The sequence below is a fragment of the Chrysemys picta genome, chromosome 12 (assembly GCF_011386835.1).
Source record: "Chrysemys picta bellii isolate R12L10 chromosome 12, ASM1138683v2, whole genome shotgun sequence".
Lineage (NCBI taxonomy): Eukaryota > Metazoa > Chordata > Testudines > Emydidae > Chrysemys > Chrysemys picta.
This window is the reverse complement of record NC_088802.1, coordinates 49,325,650-49,339,152: the sequence shown is the minus strand read 5'-3', so window position 1 is coordinate 49,339,152 and position 13,503 is coordinate 49,325,650. Positions and strand designations below refer to the sequence as shown.

Genomic DNA, 13,503 nt, shown 5'->3' with positions numbered 1-13,503 from the left:
TAGGCAAATATCTAGATGAGATGGTGTACCCCCAGGAGTACGTGTACCCCTGGTTCAAACTACTGTGCTTGGCTGACTATACGGTCTCCTCTGCCGCAATTAATGACCTGCAGTTTTGTCTGTTCAATAAATGAAGGATAACTAGAGTAAGCAAAGGCTGAACATATAATTTTGGGTTTGCTTATTAATGTAGGACGTGTACTTGGCTAGCAGCGTCCCTTGCAAGCTAGTGTGGAGCCAAAAGAATGCAGAATGCTAAGCTGAAGCCATTTGTAACCAGATGAACTGGTTCCACCCTGTGAATCCTGTTTCGTTAAAACATCCTTATTGCTGGACTGGAAGTGCATCAAAGTGTTGTCGTGGTGGGTTTTTTTTTCTCATGAGTTTGGATAGCAACCCGGTGTGCATCAGTCAAACTTTCCAGGCAGGCTTAACATTTTGTTAAATATCTTAGTTGATAGGAAAGTGTCCCATTTCTCTTGCATATGAAATCAAGTAAGACTTAATTATTTCAAGCGTTACTGATTGATCCACCTCCACTCCCTACTGTCTTGATAGAGACACTGCTTTGTGACCCATCCATCATTTCTAGATAAAGCTGCATGTATTTCACAATGATCATTGAACTGCAGAGGAAAAACTAAAGTGTGTGTGTGAGAGAGAAAGAACGAACTCTAACTCTCTTCAGTGGCCATTTATTTCTCCAAACTGCTGTTTGCAGTCCTGTGTCCTGCTTCTACTTTTTTATTTTTTAACAAAAGTAGAACATCAGTTTTATAGTCTATATCTTAGTGTTCTGTCCATTTCACATTACCCTGTCAAATGCAATTCAAAGAGAGAGGGATTTGCTTAGTTGTACAAAGCATCCAGTTTATTTGTTCCTCTTTTTAAGGCATGGATGTTTTAATAGGACAGCTGAATTGCCGGTATCTGTGAAGATCTGATTGCTGGCCTTTCACTGTAGTGTATAATTACACTCTAAAAGCCAAATCCTGCTCTCAGAACGCATGTGGGTCTCCCAGTGGTCTGCAGGAGCCCCAAGTGTTGGAGGTGAGAATTGGCTTTGGTGGCTAGCAGTGTGAAACTGATACCACTCAGATCAGGCAGAATCTTGATAGTGAAAGAAACACCTTGCCTTCCCTGTCCTTAGTCACAACACTAGCAAATAATTAAGAAATATTGTTGTTTTCCTTTCTGAACTACATCCCTCCTCCATCCCTAAATAACTGTGTGTGGATGCCAGTGGATCCTACCTTTCTCTCTAATGTTCATTTTCTGAGAGTTTCCTTTTGAAAGCCATTTTTTCAGAGTTGAGTTTATAATAAACTTCCTGAAAAGGTTCTGGCCTTGCATCATTGCCTTTCTGCAATTCTGTATGGCTTTAACCTTTTTAAATCATTGATGTTTTTATTAGAGAGTAAAATAAACACATGCAGACAATCAACTCTGTGTGCAGTATGCATGCGCAATGATCAATTTACAATCAAGACTAGAATAGGTAAATAACCCATTTAGGAATCAAATAGCACCAACTGTATATGCTCCACGTCTCCCTTTTTATTTTCTGATAAATCAAGTTGAAGTGTTCTGTTTTGTTGTTGAACCAGTTGCCTCCGTGTGGCTGTTCCTCTGTCTCTCATAAATAGACCTTTTACTGAAGCTGTAGGAAGCTTGTTGAAGGGTGCCAAACTGCAGTAGCAGTAGATCCCTCCTGCCTCATGCCAAGACTGAAATATGAAATTGTCTGTCACTGTTGAGGGGGGGACTGGCGGGGGATGGGGTGGGAAAGATTAAAGCAAAACACAACACACTTCCACTCCTTTCATTATTAAAGTAAAACTTCCCTAGCCCTCCTGCTTGCAAGGGATCCCTCCCACTTGTTCAGTGATATACACAGCGCCTTATCCAGATGGTTGTCCTCTGAGTTTATTTAATCACAGGCTCTTATTTTTTATACTACAATAGGCAATGATAGCTTTTCATTTACAAATGATAAGGTTTATCCTCTAACCATTAGTTTTAAAGAGAGGAAATTTTAAGAGGGCTAATTCTCCTGAGAATAAAATCTACACGTTAAATGTTAGTATGAGGTAGCTTGCTCCTTAAGGATCTTTGGATAGGGGCCAGCCAAACCTGATTCCCAAAAGAGCCACCTGTGCTGCGTTAACCTTGATTGGGCCTGACAGAGGACAGCTGATTTCCCCTATAAAGGGCAGCAGGAAGCTGTGGCATTGTCTGCAGAGAGGTTCCTACAGGAAAGACCCTGAGATCAGGGTAGTTGCCCTAGTTAAGAGCACTGGGACTGTCCTGCTAAGACAGGAGGAAGAACCTAACACCAATGGAGTTCGAAAGCCAGAGCTTGAAAACCGAATTCCAGCCAGGTAAAGCCTGGGAGTAGTGATTAAACTGGGATCCAGCTCCAGGAATGAGGGCTGAGGAACCATTGAGATCTAGGGGATAGGAGGAAAGAACTTCATTGACCGTTGCTGTGTCCCCTTAATCTTCTTGATAGTGGAGTAGGGATAGGGCTGGTGATTTGCGTTTCATGTGTTTAAAAATCTTTTTCCTTATCCTTTGTGTCTCATATTTTCCAGCGTGCTTCACAATGCCTTGTTAGAACTACTCTTTGCACAAGTTCAATAGAAATATCTCTAGTGGCGTGAAGGAAAGTTAATGATCGATCCTGGCAGCACTGTGTAAAAGCAACATATGTCATATCCACATCAATTTGCATTTGTGTTTTGTAGCAGCCCTTTGAATGTTCAGCTGGACTCAGTCCAGATATTTTTGTCTGGCTTCATAGTCCTTCCACGAGAGTATGTCCAAGGTCTAATGCTGATCATTCAAAGACATACCAGTGTTCAGTCATTTCACCCTCCTCTTTGCTGTATCCCAGAATGGATACTCCGTCTCCTTTCTTGGCAGTTAATCTGGAGCAGGGGTAGGCAACCTATGGCACGGGTGCCAAAGGTGGCACACGAGCTGATTTTCAGTGGCACTCCCACTGCCCGGGTCCTGGCCACCGATCCGGGGGGCTCTGCATTTTAATCTAATTTTAAATAAAGCTTCTTAAACATTTTAAGAACAGGAGTACTTGTGGCACTTTAGAGACTAACAAATTTATTAGAGCATAAGCTTTTGTGGACTAGAGCCCACTTCTTCGGATGCATATAGAGTGAAACATATATTGAGGAGCTATATATACACACATACAGAGAGCATGAAAAACCTTATTTACTTTACATACAACAATAGTTTAGTTATATATTATAGACTTGTAGAAAGAGACCTTCTAAAAACGTTAAAATGTATGACTGGCACACGAAACCTTAAATTAGAGTGAATAAATGAAGACTCGGCACACCACTTCTGAAAGGTTGCTGACCCCTGATCTGGAGAATGCCCCTTGACCCACTGCCAGAGTGGGTGTATTGACATCAACGGCAAAGATTGTGTAGGCAGCCACTCAGAATTAAAAGTTCACTATTCAGAGTATAATGTGTGGGATGGGGAGACAGACCTTTCTTGCAACATACTGTAAAGCCAACCAGTTCCTGGCTCTTAACTGTTGACTGAAGTGGCTGCAGCTGCTGCTTCACTAATGAGTAATGATTGTGTCATTTGTTAGTCCTTTCACATGACTAATATCAAATAATGACCTGTTAGAAGACTGAGAAATAAACATTCAAACAGCTTCAAAATAAATCATCTACAGCCTCTGATTCAAGCCCACAAACTGAGGGTAGAAATAAGACAACAGCAGCAGGGCTGTCAACTCGCCTACATCTAGAGGGTGAGCAGGGCTCATGCTCCAGCCCAATTGCAAAGGTCTGATCCAAAGCCCATTGAAGGCAATGGGACTTTGTCCACTGACTTCAGTGAGCTCTAGGAGAGAACCAAGAAGTAGACAATGGAGAGATGCGTGGAATTGATGGAGGGAAGTAAGGACATAATAAAGGGGAATGTCCTTGGAGAAAGTGAGTTTTCTACAGAGAAATAAACTGATATCTTTTAAAGGATAGGAAAAGTACACAAATGTCGGTTGGGGGAAAACAGACTCACTGCTATTTTTAGCGCATTAGCTGGCTGCCTACCCAGGCGGGAACCACACTCCCAGCTGCAGTGCAGACGTGCCATTAGAATCCCATTAAAAGACCATTAATGCCCCTCCCCCTCACACAAGAGCAGAATGCACTGTCTAGGGCTAAGTGCTGCACAATCATCAGGGACAGCAAACCAAGGTTATGTTGCAGAACTCTAAAGGAAAAGCCTACTGGGTAAGAATTACAAATTAAACTTGCTACTATCACCTGGATACCAGCAATGACATTGCTGTGATTGTTCAAGATAAAACTTTGTGACCCTCCTACCCCACCCTGCAAAGGCACCCAAGTGCAGGCTTGTTTGTCTTGGACCATTTGAGGGAAGGAACACCCAGCCAGCAAGCAAAGCTGGGGGTTGGGTTTTGAAACACCCAAAGTCTGAGGTGCAGGGATCAAGCATTTTGGTTCAGGTCCATTTCTCTATTAAATAAACATAACTGTTTTAGTATTGTGATTTTAAATATCAACCTGTAAACTAGGAAAAGTGGTAAAGGAGTGTTTTAAATATCCCAGTCAATGGGGGTATTAAATGTGTTAATTCTTTCTGGTGTTACTCAATATTGGTGCTTATGTTATCTGATTAAAATAGCAAGCAGACTGTTTGTGGTGATGTTCCTTTAAAAGAAAAAGGGGAAAGAATGTTGGTGTCAGAAGGTTCCCTAGAGGTTGGGAAATGGCAGTTTGTTGTAAGCATCTGGAAGAGAAGAGAGAAGAAAAAGAGAGAAGCAGGACTCTTCAGGAACAGCAGAGAAAGTGGGAGGAGTAAGTGAGGAAAACTTAATTGGAATTAGGAGAAGCCTGAGCAAGAATGTGAAGAAGGGAAAACTAAGATGGAGAGAGAGAGCAAATATATAAAATGATTTAAGAAACAAATCAAAGTTTAGAGGGGGAGAACAGGCACCTCAGTGGAGGAGAAGAATCTTAAATATTAGCTATTTATCAGCTTTTTAAAGGGGAAACCTTTGCCGGATGGCGTGTAGCTAGTGAGAAATAGTTGTGGATATTAATATTGAATAGTTCTTGTGTGGTCTTTAAGAAACCTTTTTTAAACTTTTATTTTCCTGCCTATTAAAAAGGGGGATGTAGGTGTCAAGATATTGACTAGAAAAATGGTCACAGGTAGGATCAGAGAAATTTCTAGTTCTCGCCTTTTCCCAGGTCACAGAGAAACATCTTGTGACTCAACCAAAGACATTAAAAATATGGGTTTGGAGAGGGAATGTTGAAATATCTGCAAATTAGAAAGAACTATTTTAAACAGGGTTATTCCAGATGGGAATACATATTTCTTTGTTTCTGAAAATGTTTATGGTATCAGCATGCACTGTGTTTGAGGTGTTAATTTGCCAAGTTCCAGGGAGTTGAGATTTTTTTCTTTTAACAGTGGAACTTGCATTACAGCTACGTTATTTTAATATAGCTGATGACCTCAATAAGGGTGAACAAATACCTTTTTGAAGCAGACTCATTGTGGTACCTATGATGTTTAGTGAGTCCAGATTAGATCTGCTTTTCTCTGAGGTAATAGAGAGACATTGTCATAATCCTGATGGATAATTAAAATGTTTATAATAAATGAAGTCAATAGACAGGCTCTTAAGAATAACATCTCGAAGAATGAAAATCCCTTGACCCTATAACACTGGTGGTCAATCTTTATATTAAAATTTAAATTACTAAGATGATAGGTTGAATTAACTGCAGTTTCACAGAGTGAATTTCATTGGGGCAGCTGATCTGGAGGTTGAAATGAATAGTGTTGGAAGTAAACAGGATCTGCTAAAGGTATGTATGCATGGTGTGTGACATGCTAAATTGAACGTAGCCATCTACAGTAAGGAGTTGCAGATGTGTATTCTCTCTTGCACAGATAGTATTAGTTGGACAAAATAGTCTGAAGGTGTAAGGCCCCATGCAGACACTGCATTCAAGAGTTTAACTTAAACTGCACGAGCACAGTTTAAATTCTTGTGGCAGAACTGGGTTTTAAACACAGCTGAATCTGTGTTGGCAGGATCAAACCAGGTTAAAATGCTCTAGCTCAGGTGGGGGAGTAAGGTAGAAACATGTCCTCCCCCCCCACACACTTATACCATGGTTTGACCATACTGTTATAGGTTTCAGTCAATATAGAGTTAACCTTAAATAGTTTTGCGTAGATGAGGCCAAAGTGTAAGCATATCCCGACCATAGGGAATGTCCTGCTGTGTCTTGTAACACCGATGCCAAAGTCTACGCTATTTGTGTTGAGAGTGGAATTTAGGAAGGTGGGTTTTTTTTTTATAAAATTATATATACTTCATAATATGGAGGCGGGAAAATATCCGCTAATTGAGACTAATTAATCAATCATGGTATAAAAACTTGCTTATTCATTGTGTATCAAAATTATTTCCAACCCACTTGTTTTGTTAGTAAAATTAATCTGTTTCAGGTAATTAACACCGTATATATTAGCAACTGATATTTAAATAACTTAAACACCAGGTAATTAACACTACATTGTGAATCTGGGATTGTAAATACAGATTGTGCTAATGACCTAACTAAAGAGTACGCTTATTGCTAGTCAAAAATATTGTATAGGAAATAAAATGTTTAAAACAAACCTGAAGAGCATGTTGTTATTTCTTTTGTGTGGCCAGACTCATGATCCAAATGGATGCCCTTAAAAATTTAATCTATGGAAGCTAAAAAAAAAATGGCAAGGTAATAGTGCTCAAGTGCATTGTTGTTGCAGCACTCACCTCTGGTCAACTTGTAAAACTACAGTCGTCAGCCTTAAAAAGTTTTGTCTTTCATAAGGATACCTCATTTGCATTATTCTGTGTACATCACTGTAGTTAACATAGGAAAAATTGCACGTAATTATATAACATTTACTTTGTCTAAAGTAATTGCCTTTAAAAACTTTTCAATCACTGTGTATGGGCATGTACACATGCACTTACAGAATAATTGCAAATGTTTGCCATTTAGGAAAAAACAGTTACCACATGTTGGGGTCAGATGCTGCAGTTTCCCCTATACTTAGCTTAGAAAATAACTTTAAGTGAACATTGTCTGCATGCAAACAATGTCTTTAAGGGTGACCATGGTACTTAGATTTTTTTTTTTAATTCTTTTATCTGGCAGATAATTCTGTTAACAAACCAATTAATTTTTTTACTTTTCAGTTGCAAATGTTTTTTTTTTCCTCCCATCACCTTTCTGAGTTTGGGGTGAATTTAGTGCATTTGAGAGAAGCTAGGGTCTACAGTTAAGGAAAATATAAGAAAGTGGTATATGAGAGAACTTGGATTGTACATTTTTTCACCTTTCAAATGTTGATGTCCCGTAATTCATGCTTGAATGGTGTGTGTGCATTCTTTTGCTCTTTTCCTACATTTAGTATGCCACTCATGTATGATTTATACATGGTGCAAAACATTAGAACTCAGAAAACTACTGTGGCATCCTGATAGAGATCTATATCTATATCTATAATCCGAAAAGGACAGTCCAGTGAATGGGATTCTGGAGACCTGGGTTCAATTCCTAGCTGTGCCAGTCTTCCTGTGTGACCTTGGCCTAGCTACTTAATTTGCATGTCTCAGTTCCCCATCTGCAAAATAGGGGTAATAGTACTTCCTTACCTCATAGGGAGGGTCTTAGGATAAATACATTTTAAAGATTGTGAGATGTTTAGGTACTGATAATGCCCTTGACTGTTGTAGACCAGGCCTATCTCAGAGACACTACACAGTTAGGTTGCCATCAGCTGCCATGCTGTGGAAGTGTCTTCACTTCAGCTTGGCTCCTGCTGATGTAAGTGCCTCTCTCTGCCAATTTACTAACACCACCTCCCCGATGGGTGTAGAGTCGCTCTCAATGTAATTAGGTTGATGAAGTGTCAATGTAGACACTGTGTTGCTTACATCAACTGTTACTGGCTTTCAGGAGCCATCCCACGATGCCCCACACTAACAATACAGTCGATACAAGCACTCCGGGTGAGGTTGTGCACCTCTGACACAAGGAGCCAAGTTTGCGTGCACACAAACGATTTAATAACTGCAGTGGCTGTATGCCAGCGTAAATTAGGTCGACAGAATTTTGTAGTGTTGCAGGGATAAGAAAGCATGTTTCAAAAAACACAATCTCCCACCAAACAGAAATCCTAAATATATAACGCACTCCTGTTTTCATAAAATAGCTCTGTTCCAATAAAGACAACTAACAGTTGTCTATACAGACAGAAACAGTTTGTGGCAAGCTGGAAAGTAAATTTGTGCTGCACTGGTGTGCTGTGCACTAACTGTCATGTGGCCCCTGCTGCTGCACACTTTCTTGGTGTGCTTTGATCCACCCTGCTTTTAAACTTAAACAATCATTTAGACAAGCTGTAAATTTGCCCATTGAGAGTTTGTATCTAGAGTAGTGTATTTACACAGTACAGATTTGGTTGTCTTTGGCTGTAAATTGAAAACAGTAAATGAAACTTGAAAACAGTAAAATTTAAACCAGCGTGTTTCAAAAACATTCTTCAGAACTTTGAAGCAGAACCCTAAAGACATTTAAGTATTTGTTACCAAAGTTCCTGGATATATTGTCATTTGAAGATCTCACTTATGGATTGTAAAATTGTGGTTTTGGAACTGGTTTTGGCTCGTACCTAATGCTGACACATTGTTATTTACCATGTCTTTGCGGAAGGATCTGATAAGTGTGCTCTGTTGCAATGGATTTTGGGCGATGAGGACAAGTGTTTCCTATTCCCTTTTCACCTGTTCCCAGAATCTGATTTAAATGTAAATTGCTAAAGACTAAGGTGTAATTGGGCATGCTAGCTGGTGCCTGTTCATTTATCCATCAAGGAGATGCATAGCATTTGTGTGAAAGCATTTTGAGCGCCTCCAACAGTCTGGGATTTGGTGTATTACAATGAATATATCCATAAATATGCTGTGGTGGTGTAGCTGTGTCAGTCCCAGGATATTAGAGACTCAAGGTGGATACAGTAATATCTTTTACTGGACTTATGCTAAACAATCTGTTCCACCTTGTATTTAGCTGTGACGCTGTGTGTATATTTCCCAGACCTGAAGAAGAGCTCTGTGTAAGCTCAAAAGCATCTCTCTCTCTCACCAGAAGTTGGTCCAATAAAAGATATTACATAACCCACCTTGTCCCTCTATGCCTATAAATACACTTATTCAGGAAGATGAGTTGTCTTGGTAATAAAATACATTCGTGCCTATCCCTAATGTACACCTTACCCAGGAAATGGCTTCGCTGTTCGCTTTCACATCAGCTCTCTAGATTCACCACTTTGAGCCACACACTATCCTGAAGAGCCACCTTCTCACTCAGATTCCAGCAGCTGATGGAAATGTCTCTCTTTAATACTATAGTATTCTCCCCTTAGCTTACACACAAGGCTCATCCAGTTGCAAAATATCTGCTCAGATACCTGTAAAAAAAAATCCGTATCTGAGCTTGTGAATAATTAAAGAGAGTTTACACTGTTTAGGGAAACAAGCTATTTGACTGCATATTTTGAAAGTGGAAAGAAACAAACAAACTTGTTTATGTGTTTTGATTAATGGCCTGGAGTTAAAGTTCTGTTACTTAAATAAAGGAGGATTTTTCCTTCCTGTGTTTTTTTTTTCAGTAGGTTGTTTGTTTGGCAGGGGTGAGGGCATTGTTTATTTTTGAGAGGGCAGTGGAATTTGAGGGAGGAGTAGGGAAAAAAATTCCACAACGGAGGTGTAAGTCAAAGCGATCTTGCAAATACACTTCTCTAAATGAGAAGAGGCCTGTGTAAAGTATTCTCAATCATTACCTTCATTGCATGGATTTTCCTCCTCCATCCTCCTACTGATATCCCATTACAGCTATTTAAGTTACTTGCTGCAGTATGCCTCTGACAGTCAGTGCACTATAATGGGGATTCTGGCTCCCTGTACTGTAGCAGTATTATCTGGCCATGAGGTGGAACTACATTTTTCCTGTCAAACACAGATGAATGTGCTTTCAAGGGTTTGTCTACCCTGTGGACTGTGCACTGACATAACGCCACTAGAAGTGGCTTGCTTACTCCACAATAAACTACAGCAGTGAAGTGTTAAGATTTTAGCACTAATGCAGAAACCTATAAGGTAGACAAACCCCAAATCTGCTTTCAATAAATAAATAAATGTCAATATATGTTTTAATTTTTAAAAGCACAGAAGTTCTTTTTCAAATCAATGTTAGGAGGGGTAAATTTCTCTCTTAACTGATACTACACCATTATACACTTTAGCCTCAGTTAAACCCTGTATTTCTGTCAAGTGACCACAAGAGCCCTTAAGACCGATCCTTTTACTTTTTATTATTTCAACAACAACAAAATATAGAAATACAAGACCCTGTCTTCCTGACTGTAATTTGTAAGATAACTCAATATGGAGCCTGCCTGAAGCAATTCTGATAATCAGATCTATCGCCAAGTGGCAGACTTCTGACATTTTGATTGGAGGTAACAAACAGAATCTGAAAATTTTGCTCTTTTGTCAAGAATTCGGGCTGCCTAAGGTATGAATGTCACTGCAGCTTGAATCATTTGTTTTTCACATTTGTCTTTGCTCTTAAAATAAATATAAAGGTAAAGGTTAGCCATGGTTATGTGGAGCTCAGGGAACTTTCTTTACCCTTTTTTTTAAGGGAAAGAATTGATGGTTTAGACCAGAGTGCAGGGCCAATGCTCGTATTTTACAGAAGGGTAAAGAAAGACCAGATAAGGAACATTTACTGAGAGGACAATGCTCAAGCCACTGAGCTATCCAGTCCTTCAGAAGGTGTATTGCTTCACATCAAATGACTGCTGTTTGGACTGTTGCATAATATTTTTGTTGCAGTTTGCTATATAAAATTTTTTAGTTCAAAGACCTATTTTATATTGGTAGCTTACCAAGGCAAATTATATCTAAGTCTATAGTAAATGAAATCCTAAAGCTCCAAAAATGTGGCCCAGAACGATGAAATTTCTCTCCACTGCAAGATGTGGTACTAAATTATTTATTTTAAAAATTGAAACTGTATATCTCCTTATTTGTAACAATAGCCCATTGCTTCAAATATTTGTCAAACCGTGTAAAATGCTGCATGTTGAAGGAGATGAAATGTTAAGGAATATATTAAGTTTCTCAAGGATCTCCCTGTTAGTAAATGTCAGGGTTCCCTACCCACTCTGAACTCTGGGGTACAGATGTGGGGACCCACATGAAAACCCCCCTAAGCTTATTTCTACCAGTTTAGGTTAAAAACTTCCCCAAGGCATAAATTCCTTCCTTGCCCTTGGTATCGCTGCCACCACCAAGTGATTTAAACATTCAGGGAGGGCCACTTGGAGCCCTACCTCCCCCAAGCCTCTACACCCCCTTTCCTGGGGAGGCTTGAGAATAATATCCTAACCAATTGGTTACAAAGTGACCACAGATAAAAACCCCTGGGTCTTTAGGACACTGAAAAACAATCAGGTTCTTAAAATAAGTTTGTTTAAAAAAAGATAAAAGAATCACCTCTGTAAACTCAGGGTGGAAGATGACTTTACAGGGTAACAAAAAGATTCAAAACACAGAGGATTACCCTCTAGGCAAAACTTTAAAGTTATATTAAAAAAAAAAAAGGAATAAACTTCCCTCTTAACCTAGGGAAAATTCACAAGCTAACGCATTTCCTTGCTATTACATCTAATATTACAGAAATAGTAAGTATCATTTCAATAGGAGCTGGATTACTTGTTTGGTCTCTCTTTGTCTCCGAGAGAACCACAACACAGAGCACAAAGCAAAAACCTTCCCCCACAGATTTGAAATTATGTTCTCCCCTTATTGGTCCTTTTGGTCAGGTGCCAACCAGGTTATTTGAGCTTCTTAACCTTTTATAGATAAAGGAGGGATTTTATGCTACCCTTCAGCTGTATGTTCATGACAGTAAATAAATCAGGTTTCACCAATGGTGTTGTAAGAAGATGCATGAGGTTTTAGCAGCATCTCCTACAGCAGAAACTGAGGGACGGCTCCTCTAGAATCCTGGAGATGGGTGGGTTTGCATGCGTGGGTGCTTTGCTTCCTTCTGCTCTGTGATATGGGATCTTTGTCCCCACTATGAGCCTGATACTTAAAACTGAAAAAAGTAAATTTCAATCAATCTGTATATGGTCCAATAAGCTTTGTTCCAGCTCCTGTTTCTCTATTGGGTTTGAGTAGCTGATTTTAAAAGTACTGGTTTTTGGTTTTGATTTTTGGAGGGACTTGTCCTTCCAATTGGAAGGTAGAATAACGATAAAAGAAGCAGTCCTTAAGAGGTGTCATTGTAGAACATAATAGGCTCTTCGCTGATAGAAAAGTGACATAGGGAGTTTATGCCACTAGAAATATTTTTTCTGTCTTTCCCTTTTATATAGTATGATATTCAGTCAAAATATCCTTGTTTGCTAGCATTATTGCAAAGGTTAGGTTGGTAACTGTTGGTCTTGTAGGCTAATTTATAGTTTGTTTTTGTCTGTTGCACTTAAACTTCCACAAAACATTCTCTCAGATAGATCTTGTTACCTACCCCCTCTTTCTTGGTGTGGCTTTTTCCACCCTCTGGGTCAGTGTTGTTCTGTTTTTATGCAGAACTGTTTTTGTTCTTGGTCATATGATGTCTAAAACTGTTACCAGTTGTTCACCTCAGTCGTCAATACATATGTTACAAACTCTGTATTCCTGTATGCTACATCTTTGTTTGTTACCCCTTCATGTGAGATTCTTCTGCAGTTGTATGAGCTTTACAGAGAATTCTCTTAATTCTTTGAGGCTATTCCTTATGTGTATTCCACTGTGGGTAAACATGTGCTCCCTGCACCTGAGACCAGAGAATTCTTGCAAGAGGTGTCTGTTGGTTTAGTCTACACGTGCAGACTGACTGCCTCTCAGAGTCTTTCTGTCCGCCACATGGCCTGCGTCGGAATATTCCAGTGTCTGGAGCTGCTCCTCTCTCCTGGAAGTGTTTCAAAGTTTTTATAATTCACAATTTATTGTTAGAGTAATAGCTTTTCCAGTTTAGCTAGCTGTTAGAAAGCCTACCCCAGTGACCCCTCATGGTCTTCCTGCATGAGACTTAAATTATACCCAGGCTATCAGCCTTCAAAACTGGGTCTCGTGTCCCTGCTCCTTTTCAGTCGGTGACAACCACCAATGCTGCTTGTACTGCCTCCAAGAAGCACATATCCCCACTAAGTGCAGTAATCTACCACTCTTATCCCAGTCAGACAGGGCAGGCCTGAGAACTCTGGTTTTGGAAGCACCTTTATGGAATGCACAATGAGGACTCAGACCTGGGATGGAGAATCCTCCGTACATCAGCCAGAGTCCCCAAGAAGTGTACCTCC

At 39.7% G+C, this 13,503-nt stretch overlaps 1 protein-coding gene across 8 annotated transcripts in view; it reads left to right on the top strand.

The window, feature by feature from the left end:
* Nucleotides 1-13,503, top strand: part of TEX2 (testis expressed 2) — a 112,259-nt gene that overhangs the window by 29,367 nt on the left and 69,389 nt on the right. The window contains exon 1 of one of the 8 annotated variants that reach the window (XR_010591891.1): nt 4,163-4,277. The exons of 6 other annotated variants lie outside the window; for them this stretch is intronic. The gene's annotated coding sequence lies outside the window, so the exon portion shown is untranslated. Of the gene's footprint in view, nt 1-4,162; nt 4,278-13,503 lie in introns of those variants that run through there. One more of the 8 variants, XM_005282898.5, reaches the window with a different exon arrangement.